Source organism: Lolium perenne, chromosome 2, assembly GCF_019359855.2.
Source record: "Lolium perenne isolate Kyuss_39 chromosome 2, Kyuss_2.0, whole genome shotgun sequence".
Lineage (NCBI taxonomy): Eukaryota > Viridiplantae > Streptophyta > Magnoliopsida > Poales > Poaceae > Lolium > Lolium perenne.
This window is the reverse complement of record NC_067245.2, coordinates 104,324,508-104,339,818: the sequence shown is the minus strand read 5'-3', so window position 1 is coordinate 104,339,818 and position 15,311 is coordinate 104,324,508.

Below are 15,311 nucleotides of genomic sequence, written 5' to 3'. Positions count from 1 at the left end.
CCGATTAATATGGATAAGCTGCATTGCACCATTGATGCCATGTCATGCATATCATCTTGATCATGTCGATTCTTCTTCCGTAGTAGTAAGACTTGCATATGTTGTGTGTTCCAGCATTTGCTTCTTCTCGGATAGGATCACGAAGTGGTGTGGTGAGATACACCAAGTTCTCGGCAAGCTTTAACAGGCAAGCATTTCCCATACTTCTGCCTCTGCAGAAGTCGCTCACCTATTTTATTTTGCCTTCTCCCTCATGCTATCCTTAAGTTGTGTTCTTGTCACGTGTCCTATCCACTTGTTACCTCAAGCAGCCTATATTGCCTCCACCAACCTCCTGCAGCTGTTGTTTGATTATCGGGTCTGCCTTGCGAGTCGTAGTGCATGCTAGTGATGTTTATATCTCGTTACCGTTACCGCTATCTTATCGGGTTATCTGTTGGAAATCATGACACATGGTTTATGGATATATTTTTTGAGGGTATCATGATTACTTGTTAATAGTTGTTAGCGGAGGCATCGATGGGTCAGCTATCATTTTGTGACAGCTCACTTGTGTTTCCTAAATATCTTAGGACCCCGAGTTCTTGTTATCTGTTTCGAGACCGAGCGCTCTTACCACACGTGGGTATGCCTATGGGTCTCCCCTCGACGACAGCCGGAATCTACAGCTTTGTCCAGTGGCCACAACTAGTTTATATGTTTTCCTTTGGTTATTGCGTGCATGCCATCTTGTTACTTATTTACTTTGGGAATCCCCTGAGTGCCTTGTATCCCTTGTTTCTGGTATGCACGTATAGGATGCGGTACGTTCGTTCATCGATGCTGAAGCGGGTCATTCGCCCCAGTGTGTGTTCTGACCCTCGGAAGCCGTAGGCGCAAACAACTAGGTCCGTCTCGGAGATTCGGCCGGACTTCGATTCGGGTTCAACTTAGTTAGGTGACTTTCTGGATATTGTTGTCGTGAAGGAGAGTGCGTGTCGTGATATCCTTCCCTTGATCGGTTGGGTTGATCGTGCGTGTGGGCACCCCTGCAGGGTTACATCTTATCGATAAGCCGTGTCCGCGGTTATGGATGACTTGGAGCTGTATGAGTCGACCATAGAAAACTTACACATGTTGTTTCAATACTAATAACTTGCATAGTAATATAGAACAACTTAAATAATAACTGGTTAAAACTTGTCAACCGTGTGAGTGCCCTTGTAAGTACTTCCTTGCGAGGGGGGAACACATCAGCTGTGTTATGTTTGCAGAGTATAGAACTGTTAGTTGTGCGCTCTCTCATCTTCTCAGATTAAACGAATGTTGTAGAGTGTCTCTATAGGTTTTTAGTGCTTGCGCTGTTGTCGGTATACTTTATGGGTATATCAACGGCATGTCCTAGATCCGGCAAGCCCGGGTGGCCCACAGTTGGTGAGGAGGCATGTGGCCCATCGGGCGGCCCAGTTGTTGTAGATCCTGAAGGATGAAGTCCAGCCCAGGAACAGGAAGCCGGATCCCAACCGACCTACTAAGGAGGCCGGATCTGTGAAGGCCCATGAAGTATTCTTATCCAGTACGGCCTTGATGGAAGGCGGATCCTTGACGTACACGGCAAGATATTGTACCGTAATTAGGCAACTTGTATTCCCGCTAGGACTCTCCATGTAAACCCTAGATCCGTGCGCCTTTATAAGCCGGATCCCGGGAGCCCTAGAGGAACAACCACAACTCATTGTAACAACGCGAAAGCGCCCAGATAATTCCAGACAAGCAGCAGCAGGCCTTGTCTTTGAGCAGGTGTTCCGAAGCTGGGTAAATCGCGTACCACCGTCCTGAGTGCTCTCCGCCCTATGGCCCCTACTTCTTCTCCCCCTCGTGAGGATCCCTCCTCCGAGGTATTATCGAATAGGCAACGACAGTTGACGCCCACCGTGGGGCCTGTGGCGTCTGGAGGCTGGAACCGGGAGGGTTCCGCCATGGGAAGCTACGACGACTCCATCGCTGTGGGGCGTGTCCTTTACGCCGGAAACTTTCCGATCGTCCCTCTGGACGAGTGCTAGATTCCGTCTAGGACCAACCCCACCAAGCTCTCCATCGTCCCAGTTGGCGGCATACACATCTTCATCGGCGAAACCGTCGATTCCGACGGAAACGCCCTGGTAAGTAGCGCTGACGCGACCGCCGCTGAGCAGGACGCAGTCGCGAAGATCCGTTCTGAGATGCCGGAACTCCCTAGGGAAGTTTCCGCCTTGGATCTGGAAAATTCAAAACCCACCCAATCCGCCCCTGAGCAGGAAACAACGGTCGAAGACCAATGCAGATCCTCCTGGGTCTCCTAGGTGTTGGAAAAGCAAAGGTGTCACTTCGTGCACTACCTCGCACATACCGCTGGGACCGCTCCTCCTCCGGAAGACGCAGGACCCATGCAGGTTGATGATGCCGGAACCGGCGACACCCCGGAACAGCATGAGGCTGCCGGAGATAGCAGCGCACCGGATCAACAAGAGGAGACCAGAGACGTCGAAGAGTCAATTCTGGGCAACCTCAGTCCAGCTTCCAACTATACTTCATCCATGAACACGGAAGAATTTGACCAAGCTTTGAAGGATCTAGAAGGTGAAAAGGAAGCTGATGCGGAATCTGCCCCGCCCAAGCAGGTCCTAGCGACCATAACTGGGTTAGGCGAAGACGCTGACGAAGAAACTCCCGCTCCTGCAGCCCTCCCGATAATTTCCAATTCGGATACTCCGCCATCGCGACCTCGTCGCCGCGCTGCGTCGGAATCCGGAGAAGACAACTTTTCCGGGGAAAAGTATTACCTGTCCTGGAAGAGCTCGTGGAGCAAGCAGACATAGGATCCCTAGTTCACACAGAAGTCCTGAATAAGCCTATAACCCCGGAGGAAGCCGCAGACCCAGTAGCTCTAGAAGCAGCAAGAAGGGAGATGCTGGCTACTGCCAAGAAAATCTCTACCACCGCAGCTACGATGTTGGAAGAAAGGCAAGAAGCTCGAGAGGTAATGGAAAACTTCCGCCAACGTGAGCAGGAAGCTATCGAATCCTTGCAGAAGGCCAAACAACTCCGAGAGCATTGGGAGGCCAAGATAAGAGAAGCTGATAAGATCCGGCGGGAGGCCATTGGCGCCCGCAAGATCACTTTCGCAACCCCTCCAATCTACAACCGCTCACAACTCTGAAGGAGAAAATGCAGAAGGCCGCAGAGATCCTGAACAAGAAGAATGAGGAAATCGACATCAAATACCTCCGCACGCTCGTCGCTTCAGCGGTACAGCAGCAGAGCAAGGCAGACACTTCGCGCAAGCTGGAATCTAATCCAGATATTTGCATATCCACTGCGCAAAAGGAGGCCTCAAAAAGCAAAAAACCGCGACGACGAATCGCGCACCGGATCTTCGGAGCGCAGAAGGAGAACCAGAGAACACCCAAATCCAATCCCTATACCGTCAAAGACACCTCCGTTAGATCCGAGGAAGGGAAAGGACGCGATGTACACTGGTAGAGATAAGTACCGAAATCCATCACCTCCGCCCAACGGGTACCCGCGTCCTCCACCTCCTCGCCGCCGTAGTCCAGCCGGAAACCCCAGGCCCCACGGGCCTGGTGGAATTAATATCCGCGACAACGTGGCCCCTCAGAGGAACAGGACCAAAGAGCGTACGCCGGAGCCGTGTCGGAGCAGGAACGATGAGCGCGACCCGGAGCCTCGCAGAAGCCGGAACGGCGAAGGCGACCACCACCAACGTGCAGGTAGCCATCGAAGCCGGAGTCAGCACCGAGAGGGAAGGGGAGAATCTGAAGGCGGAAGCAAGAGATCGTATCGGCCCCCTCGGAGATCTCCATCCCCACCACCCAGCGGTGGAGGCGGAAGTGGAGGCGGAGGCGGCGGCCGGAGATCTCGCTCGTGCTCAAAATCCCCCGCAATGGCTCGCGTGATGCGAGGGAACGTCTCAACGAGTACAGATCTGACTACATTGGCCCAAAGTGCTTCGGCAGGATGATTCGAGAGGAACCAAAGCCAAGGATGAACCTCAAGCTACCTGGAAATCTGAAGAACTATGATGGCACGGAAAGGCCGGATACCTGGATTGAGGATTACTATAATGCAATAACCTTCACCGGAGGAACCCCTAATATCGCCTGCCGCATGCTTCAGCTGTACCTTGTAGGCCCAGCCCGGATCTGGCTCAGCGACCTCGAGAAGAATTCCATCTTTTGCTGGTTCGACCTGAAGAACGCCTTCAAAAAGCACTTCAGGTGCACCTACAAGAGGCCTGCCACGACAAGCGACCTGCAGGCCTGTATCCAGAAGAAGGGTGAAACATCAAGGAACTTCCTCACCCGATGGTTAACAACCAGGAATGAGTGCGAGAATGTTGATAATACCACAGCTATGCACGCCTTCATAGGTGGACTGCAGAGGGGAGGACTACTGCGGCACAATCTCACCTGCTTGGTTAACACAAACAAACTGACTTTGGATGACATGATCACCATTGCCAGCGATCATACTGCCGCCGATGACGACGTAGGCGGAGATCTCGCAGCTACATCAATACCCCTGCATCAGCAAAAGAAGAACCGTGATAACGGTAACAGCAGCGGCAGCAAGCGGAAGAATCCCCCCGATGACCAGAAAAGTGGAGGATCCGACATGGTCGCCATGGCTTTCCAACGCGGAGGTCAAGGAGGCGGAAGAGGCTGCAGCCGCGGAAGCGGAGCCGGCAGGGGCCAGCAACGTGGTGACGAGGTCACCGTTGACGGAACCCGCGCTCCTCAAACATATGAAGTGTACAGAGACATGCCCTGTTTGTCCCACATTGATCCGGCTACTGGCAAGTCCTCTCACACCAATCGTAACTGCAAATGGGTCAACGATCTCAAAACCGACCCGGAAGCAGGATACAAACGAGCCCGCAAGCACCGCCCACGCGGCAAAGGAGGCAAGGGCAAGAACAAGGACAAGGAGGAAGACAATTTCGAGGCGATGGATGAGGACGACACTTCGCCGGATCCCAAGGAAGGATCTGCAGCTAAACCCAACCCCTTCGTCAAAAAGAGCGTGGGCGCATACCACACCTTTCTCGGAATCCCAACAGTCCGCGCCAGCAAATCAGCTATCCGGATCCTGAACGCCACAGTTCCGGCTGTGCCGCAGTATGTCAGGTGGTCGGAAACTCCGTGTACGTTTCATAGGCAGGATCACCCTACTATCAATCTGAAAGAGTGCTATGCCTTGGTTGTGAGTCCCCGCATCGACGGATATGACTTCTCCAAGTGCCTCATGGACGGCGGAGCTAGCTTGAACATCATGTACCTGGAGACTCTGGAGCGGATGAACCTCACCAAGGAACAGCTCAAGCACAGCACCACTGAATTTCATGGTGTAGTTCCGGGTAAAAAGTCGAATTCCCTTGGCAGCATCAGACTTCCCGTGGCCTTCGGTGATATCCATAATTTCCGCGAAGAGATGATCACGTTTGAAGTCGTGCTCTTCAAGAGCTCCTACCACGTCATCTTCGGCAGGCCCGCCTACCACAAGTTTCACGCAAGAGCATGCTACATCTACAACAAGCTCAAGATTCCGGGTCCTAACGGTATGATCACCGTATCTGGAGACTACCAGAAAGCTCGGGAGTGCGAGATAGGCGAAGCCGCCTTCGCAGAGTCTGTGATATCTGGAGAGGAGCTGCGAGGCTACAGAGCCGCGGTGGATCCAACAGAGATGCACACCACCAAGAAGCAGGTCTCCGAACATAAAACCTCGTTCAAGGCCGCGATAGAGACCAAGAAAATCGACTTCAAGCAAGGAGACACCACTAAACAGGTCTCGGTCGGAGCCAACATGGACGCCAAATAGGAAGACGCGCTCGTCGAGTTCCTCCGCGCTAACATGGACATCTTCACATGGCAACCTTCTGACATGTCGGGAGTACCAAGGGAACTCGCCGGGCACTACCTTAACATAAATCCGGGGGCTAAACCGGTGAAGCAAGCTATGCGACGCTTTGGAGATAAGAAGCGCCGCGCCATAGGAATGGAATTAGCAAAGTTACTAGAGGCAGGTTTTGTAGTAGAAGTTATCCATACTGATTGGGTCGCAAACCCCGTCCTTGTACCCAAAAATAATTATGAAATACTAAGAATGTGCATCGATTACTCCGGCTTGAATAAGCATTGTCCAAAGGATCCGTTCCCCTTGCCGCGCATTGACCAAGTCATTGATTCCACGGCAGGGGCGGAACTTCTGTGTTTCCTTGACGCATATTCCGGGTATCACTAGATCCGGATGAAGAAGTCTGACCAAAAGGCGACCTCGTTCATCACTCCGTTTGGCACTTACTGCTATGTCACCATGCCTTTTGGTTTGAAAAATGCAGGTGCCACCTACCAGCGTACGATGCAGCGGTGCTTGAAGGACCAAATTGGACGAAATGTACACGCTTACGTCGACGACATCACGGTCATGACCCGGAAAGGATCCGACTTGATCAGCGATCTCACAGAAACCTTTGAGAACCTCCGACAGTACAAGATGATGTTGAATCCGCTGAAGTGCGTCTTTGGCGTTCCAGCCGGAAAACTCCTTGGCTTCATTGTCTCTCACAGAGGCATTGAAGTTAACCCAGAAAAAATCAAGGCAATCCTGTGCATCAAAAGGCCAACTTGTCTCAAAGATGTGCAATGACTAACTGGATGTGTTGCAGCAATCAGTAGGTTTGTTAGTTGTCTTGGCGAAAAGGCGTTACCTCTGTACAAGGTGCTGAAGAAAACAGACAAATTTTTCTGGGACGACACAGCCGATGCATCACTCCAAGGGTTGAAGGAAATACTCACCTCCCCACCTATCCTAGCATCTCCAGAAGAGTCAGAACCCATGCTCCTTTACCTCGTAGCCTCTAAGAAAGTCATCAGTCTCGTCATCGTGGTGGAGCGAAAGGAAGAAGGTCACGAGTATGGAGTCCAAAGACCAGTCTATTATATTAGCGAGGTACTGACGGAATCCAAACAAAGATATCCTCACTTTCAGAAGCTAGCCTACGGTGTATTTCTAGGTAGCAGGAAGTTGAGGCACTACTTCCAAGATCATCCAGTAACGGTTGTGAGCAAGGCTCCACTGTCAACGATACTTAACAACGCTGACGCAACAGGACGCATAGCAAAATGGGGCATCGAATTATCTACCTTTGACATCAATTACAAAGCCAGGACTGCGATTAAATCCCAGATCTTGGCGGACTTCGTCGCAGATTGTAACATCCAGAATTTTAAAACAAAGAGAAAATGAATTTCCTTTTTCCAAAAGTGAGAACCAACAAAAACTTTTCTTACATAGGGTGCTATGCATAGTACTCATCCCTAATCCTTGTGTATTGCCATGATTGTTTGTTTGTTACTTTGAACATTCTTCCTAAACCCTAAACCCTAACCTTCTCAAAATCAAATAGGATCAAATATGAAGAGACTAAAAAAACAAAAACAAAACATGTGGGCATATAGCCCTAATATGAAAATCTTGACCAATACCCTTCTTACTTTTCTAAATGGTGGTGAACCATTGTAAACCCCACTAAACTCTAAACCTCACCCCTCTTATCACATCCTTTAAAAACCAAATAAAAGGAGATGATATTAAATAAGAAAAAGGCTTATGCAAGCCTATGGCTATATTGGCAAATAATAAATTTTGCCATGGCTACCTTGTGTAGATGATTTGAAATACCTCAACAAACCTAACTTAGTACTTACCAATAAATCCAAGTGAGAAACCAAAAATAAAATGAACATATGCATAGAGGCATATGTGGCACTTAGCCATAATACCAATTCTTGACCTATGCACCCACACTTTCCCCAAATGGTTTGGAACTCTTATCAAACTCAATCTAACCCTAAATAGATCCTAACACATGCCCAATTGGGTCAAGTGAACCAGAATGGAAAAATAAGAAAAATTGCAATTCTACACACACATGTGCTTATGGACATTTTGCAAATCTTTGACCTAGACCAATTTGGCTTTCACCATTAGTTGTATTATGTTACTAAACACTTATTACAACTTTTGGAATCAAAGAAACTCAAATCAAATCAAATTTGAACTCAAATTATGATCACATGCAATGATGGTCAATTTTGCCATCTGCAATCTGGTCACTACTTTGAGCCCCTGTATTTCAAGATTTTCAAACCAAACAATCTCAATTCTTTGCACCACCTCCAAGTACACATCAAGGTGAACAACTTATGTAAAGACCACCATATCAAATTCATCTTGGATCAAAAACTATGCTCAAGCAAAGTTGGGACTTTTTAACAATTTCAACATTCTCCCACCTTGCAACTTTTGCATTTCTTTTATTTTTGCAATGCCACCACCACCAATGTGTGTTGTTGAGCATCTGAAGCAAGTCCAATTCATCTCATCCACATTTTTCAAATAATTTGACATGAAGCAAAATTTGGCCAAAACTTGAATTTGCAACTATGCACCAATCTCAAAAACACTATTCTAAATAGTGTTTGCCTAATTCTTGCCCACCACCTTGCCTCTCCATGTTCCCTGGTCCCCTCTACACCCAACCCTAGCATAGCAACCCTAGATGGAGGCCAAACATGGCATAGCCATGCCATGCCGGCCATGGAGCATCTAGCCCTTGCCAACCCTAGCTCCTCCCCTCTCTAGCCCTGGAGACCTTGTCCCTCTGCTCCCCCTTGGTCCCCTGCGTCCACTGGTAGCCGCCATTGCCGGAGGAGAAGGCCACAGCGACGGCACGCGTCGCGCCCATGGCGCCCAGGGCCATGCCGAGGACGTCGTGAGCGCGCCCACGGACGCGCGCAGTGCACGCGTCGCCTCGATGTTCTGCGCCTCCCCCGGACCCCATTCCTTCACCGTGAGCCTCGCCGCCGCAACACGAACCCGCCAGACACGCCCCGTTGCCCGCGCGAGCACAGCCACCGTCGACATCTTCGCCGCTTCTCCGCACCCGTGCCGCACGGCATCGACATCGCCAGCGCTCACCCGACCGTCCCCTACCTCGCCCGCATGCTCCATAGCTTCGCCTTGACGCTGCCTACCTAGCCCTACTCTCGCCTGTCCCCTTCGCTCACCGGAATCGCCGCGCCGCGGTCGACCTTGCCAGTACCCCACGGCCACCTCGCGCTCCTATAAAAGGAGAGCTCCTCCTCCTCAATTGCTCACACCATTCCACTTCCCTCTCTCTTCTGCTTCTCCTCGCACCCTCTCCGCTCCACATTACTCACCACCGCCGCCCAATTGCACCATCGCCGCCCGTGAGCCGCCGTAGATCAAGCCGACGAATTAGTCCATCCCCGGAGCTCCCACGACCACCGTTGAGCTCGCCGTCGTTGACAACGACCAGAAGCATCGACGTCGTTGATCGCCGGAGCCCCTGATCGCCGTCGACCCCCTAGCCTCGCCGCGCCCGTAAGCTCTTCTCACTGGAGAAGACGACGATCGTGCACCGCACGATCGCGTTCTAATCCGACGGCCCGCACCCTCCCGTACCGTTTCGGGAATTATGAGGCACTGACAGGCGTGCCCCACCTGTCAGGAGGACCGTGTGTGCGAGACGCACTACTGGGCCGGCCCACTTCTCTCTCCCTCGCTGGCCCGTTAATTTTCCCGCGTGGCCTGTTAATTCAAAATTGGTTTAAATCAAATCTTTTAAAATGCAAACTGGTGTCCAATTCAAATTCAAATGGTTTCAAATCTACTGCACCAAATTCAACAAACTTTATATCTTTGGAAAGCCTATGAAATTATCTAAACAACCACACTGGTCTCACATTGAAATTCTTTGTAGAATAAATGTGACAAAAATAACAAGTCAGAGACTTTTACAACTTCAAATATTTATTAAAAATCAACCAAAAATGCTTTTGAGTTGATTTCAACTCTCATAGCTCACATTTCACTTACTCTAATAGTTTATGCAAAAATATGGCAGGGTTACTTTGAGTGATCATGGCCTAAAGTAAATAAAGGACTATATGGCTATTTTAGTCAAATGATATTGTCCAAAACTATTATGTAAATTTTATGAGAGGCTTGCTCTCATTTAAATCTTGTCCCAAGTACTTTCATATGAAGTTGTGACCCTGGTCTAAATACTCTCACATGGAATTACTTGGTGATATTAAATCATAAGTGTTAGTGTTAAATTGTATGAGGTACTCTACCTCATTTAAATCATTTTCCCAAATGATGATTATGAATGGTTGACCTTGGTCAACATGGATTCATAGGTTATTAATTTGAGGAGATTAAATCTTAACAAGATTCAATGAGAGAAATTATTTCCTCCAAAGACTTAAAGAGAAACCCTAATCCACTTTTCAATGAGAGGAAATTGTTTCTCTAACACTAAGTAAGAAAACCCTAGTATCATTTTTAGGTAGCAATGTTAAGTGATGATGCTAGAGCATTTTGAGTGAGCCCTAAGACTACTTAAGTATTGTTTGGTGATTGTATCCTCGTATTCGTGTATAGACGCTAGTACCGGAGACTATCAAGAGGAGGAGGTATTCTACCAAGAAGAAGAACAAAACTTTGATCACCTCAACAACCAAGGCAAGCTAGACTAATGCAAGTTATATTGTTGCAAGCTGATATTCTTGCAAGTTTAAAGCTCTATTTGAGCAAGGCAACATTATTTTTACCTTATGTGCAACAATCCCATCCCAAGTTTTTACCCTACAAGTTTTACTTGGTTTATTAAGAAGTTACTTTTATAATTAACTTTGGTCTAAGTTTAGAATGTACTAGAGTAGCAAAGTTAGCCTCAAGGATGGCCAAGCAAGATAGCACCCCTCATGATTAGTGCTAGTGCTAATAACTAAAATTGAATACTCTAGATGGGAACTTGTGTTTTGAAATAAATTTGAAAACTTTGGAATGATGAGTCATTCCATTGAAAGATCTTTGAAGGTGAATATGACCTGAATGATATGGTGAATTTTGACTAAAACTAATATTGGTTTGGATGCGATACCTTTCCAATTTTTGAGTACCCCCACAATACCTGATTATGGGTAGGGCTTAACTGGAAGTTTATACATCTTAGTATGGGTTCCCTCTGAACAAGCATCATAGGGGTTATGCCGAGGCTGCCTCCGTTGTATGAGAAATGATGTGAATGAGGTGAATGTACGACCCAAGCCCTGTGCAGTTCCCAGGTTGACAGTTGGTCTTCACTGGGAGGCCAAGCTCATGGGGAGAGGTACCTATACTAGGGTATGTAAGTGAAAGGTTATGGTTGATGATCCGCGTACTGAGTTACAATGATTCAGGGTTATCCCTGACGGATGAAATCAAATGTTGTGGCACAAGTGTGCAACCTCTGCAGAGTGTAAACCTATTCAAATAGCTGTGTCCACGGTTACGGACGGTTGGAAAGGCCATACTGTTACCGGTGTCAGATATTTCTTGAAAATATTGATGAAGTGAAAGGTGACTTGACTTGAATCACAACTAAGTTGTGGGAATGATACTAATGTTCCCACTTGAGCTAGTTAGCACATGAAGAGTCTTTTATCAAATACTTGTGAACTAAAATTGGCTTTATGCAAAATAAACTAGAGCTTAGCACCCCTTACTAGAATTGATAGTACTTACACTAGTATTAGTTTGCGAGTACTTTAAAGTACTCACGGCTGTGTCCCTGGCTATTCAAATGGCCAGACTATGAAGAGGAGCAGAACTACCAGGAGGACGGACAACAAGATGTTTACGACAACTAGGGAATCTTCTGACGTCAGACGTTGGCCTGTGGATTAGATAGTCCACTTTCGTTACGCTTCCGCTATGTAATATGTTCGTTGATCCTTAAATCAACTATTTGTGTAATATTGGATCATGTGATCTCTACTTGTAAGAAGACTATGGTATGTAATGAATGATGACTTATGATATTCGACTGTTATGTCTCGCAACAACAATATTCCTGGGATTGCGATGAATGGCATGATAGTCATCTGGACTTAAAAATCCGTGTGTTGACACAGATTGGACAGAAGCTCCGGATGCAAATCTGGAGCCGAAACCTGAAACATGGGTCATGCACTTCGACGGATCCAAGCAGCATCAAGGCTTAGGAGCCGGAGTCACCCTGAAGTCCCCTACCGGAAAAGAACTGCAGTATGTCTTGCGAATTCACTTCGAAGCTACAAATAACATGGCGGAATACGAGGCTCTACTACACGGTTTGCGCATTGCTAAGGAAATTGGGATCAAGCACATCATCTGCTGCGGAGATTCCGACTTAGTAGCACAACAAGTGGCCGGAACCTGGAATGCCAGAAACTCCATCATGGCGGCTTACAGAGACGAAGTTGACGAGATCGCCAAATGCTTCCTCGGATACGAAGTCAAGTACGTCAGGAGAGACGATAACACAGCGGCAGATATGGTATCCAAGCTCGGATCCGGTAGGAAACAAATTCCGCCTGGCATTTTCCTTGAGCACCTACGGATACCCTCAGTAAAGGGCGCTAACCCGGAAAACCCGGACCTGGCAGTATCTCCGGCTAGGGAAGTGATGGCTATCATTCCGGCCTGGACACAGCCGTTCCTGGATTACCTCATTGATCAAAAGTTGCCAGAGGACGAGGTCCTCGCACGAAAGATCATCAAACGAGCAAGATCCTACACAATCGTTGATGGATAGCTCTACAAACGAAGTGCAACCGGGGTATTTCTTAAATGCATCTCCAATCAAGACGGCATTGAAATCCTCAGGGAAATCCATGCAGGGGATTGCGGGCATCATGCCGCCCCCAGGTTCCTCGTTGCAAAAGCTTTTCGGCTCGGATTATATTGGCTCACAGCTAAAGAAGATGCTGATAAACTGGTAAAGACTTCCTGAGGTTGTCAGTACTATGCTACTCAACCAAATGCTCTAGCCCAAGAGCTGAAGACCATCCCTATCACCTGGCCGTTTGCGGTCTTGGGACTCAATATGGTTGGAAAGTTAAATAAATCATCTCCTGGCGGTTTTGAGTACCTCCTGGTCGCTGTTGACAAGTTCAGTAAGTGGATCGAGGCAAAGCCAGTGAGAAAAGCCGACGGTGCTACGAAACTAAAATTCGTCTGCAACCTCGTTGTGAGATATGGCATCCCACACAGCATAATCACAGACAATGGCACGAACTTAGCACAAGGAGAATTGAAGGATTATTGCTATGACGTAGGGATCCGGCTTGACCTCGCATCTGTGGCTCATCCACAATCCAATGGTCAGGTCGAAAGAGCCAATGACATCATATTATCCGGAATTAAACCACGCCTTGAAGAGCCACTGCGACGCGCAGCTGGAGCTTGGGCTTAGGAGCTAGACTCTGTTCTGTGGAGTTTACGAACAACCCCTAACAGGTCAACCGGATTCACTCCATTCTTCCTGGTATACGGATCCGAAGCTATGCTCCCCTCCGACATCATCCACGATTCACCGCGAGTCTCCGCCTACAATGAAGAAACTGCTGACGAGGCCAGACAGCTTCTGTGGACTTGATCGAAGAAGCTCGGAATCTAGCTGACCAGCGTTCCACCATCTACCAGCAGAAGCTCCGACGCTATCACAGCCGTCGAGTTCAGAATCGCTCGTTCATGGTAGGAGACTTGGTCCTCCGCCTTCGGCAGGTGAAAGATCACAAGTTGCAATCTCCATGGGAAGGACCCTTTGTCATTAGCAAAGTGCTTCATAACGGATCATACTACCTTGTCGATTTCCAGGAGCTAAAGGATAGACCTGATAATTGGTACCGGAAACGCAAGCGAGAGGATCCGGATGACATCTATGACGAGACAGATCGTCCCTGGAACATTGCACAGCTACGTCCTTTCCACACTTAGAAATTTTTTCCGAGTCACATACTTTGTAATAATTATACATGATCAATGAAATAAAGCATATGGTTCACTCTTTGAGTCTTTTACCTCCTTTACTTGTTCATTTTTTAGATCGTGTATGTTTTTTCCGACTAAAACCGCAGAGTTGGATATATCCGCCTAGGCGTGTATGAAAGTTGAGATTTTCAAAAATCGTCCTTTAGGACATAAGCTTAAGTTTTCTGGTGGAAATATTTTCTGTTGCGAACTCATGGATTCCTGGTAGCGACTTTCGGCACCTAGGCCGCGGGCTTGTTTCCGCGGTTATTGATGGACTGCTATTGGGCTTCGTCGCCGCTGGCGAGCATTTCCGGCTAAAGGTCTTCCGGCTCGTGGAAGGTCAAGTGAGCAAGCCGGAAAACATCAAAACCATCACTTGCTTTCAAAAAAACGAAACATGCAAATAATTATAACGGATAGCAGGATAAGTTTCTTCTGCCCATGCATAAAGTGTTTTGTCCCTAGCTACTTAAGAATTTAAATTATATTACAAACCCTCTATGGGGCCAAAATGATGCATTATTTTTCTTCCCGCAGGAATTAGTTTTTTACTTCTCCTTAGCCGGAGAAGCCCCGCCCTTATCATCAACCTTTGGATCAGTTTCTTCTGCGCCCTGTGTTGGAGAGGAGACATCATCATCGCTCTCTTCATCATCCTCAGCCGGAGATGCTGCACCACCCTTGTCCTTGGAGCTTGTCCAGGTGTACTGGCTTCCGGATTGAGCAGGTCGGGCTTCCGCCTCGCGTTCCTTTTGGAGCTCTGCTTCAAGAGGTTCATCGGCTGGAAGAACCACCTTGTCGTAAAACTCTTCATGGCGGATTCTCCGGGCGATGCGGGTGTCGTAGCCGCTAACTGCGTCCAGCAGCGCATTGACATCTGAGCTCGGAGGAACCCCGGAAGTCACTTGGTAAAGGTCAAGATCTGGGTTATGTGCAAGGCACATAGCCAGGGACATGGCAGCAGCACCTCGAGCCGATGACGCTTGCAAATCCACCACCAGCTCCGGAAGAATGTCCATCCTCTGGATAAGCCTTCGAAGTTCGCAAGTTCGGCTCTTCTTGATAGATAGGTTATGACAAATCTTCCGGGCGGAGGAAATGAGATCCTTGCAATCTTCTCCGGCCAGTTGAAGCAGATCATCCCGGGGGAACTGGCTCCGACGCTCCTCATTATATCCAAGAGGATCTGGAGGAAACAATTTTCGATAAGCATAACAGATTGAGTTTAACACATACGCTAAAGGTTGGTTCCTTGAGTGGCCTTCCCACATCTGGCAACACATCATAGTCAGTTGTGAGCCTTGATTCCATATACTCTGCTTGCATCCCGAAGGTTTCCGACAGTCGATGAAAATTCTTGTCGCACTTATCAGCTAACGCAAAACTTCCTTTTACTGTAATCG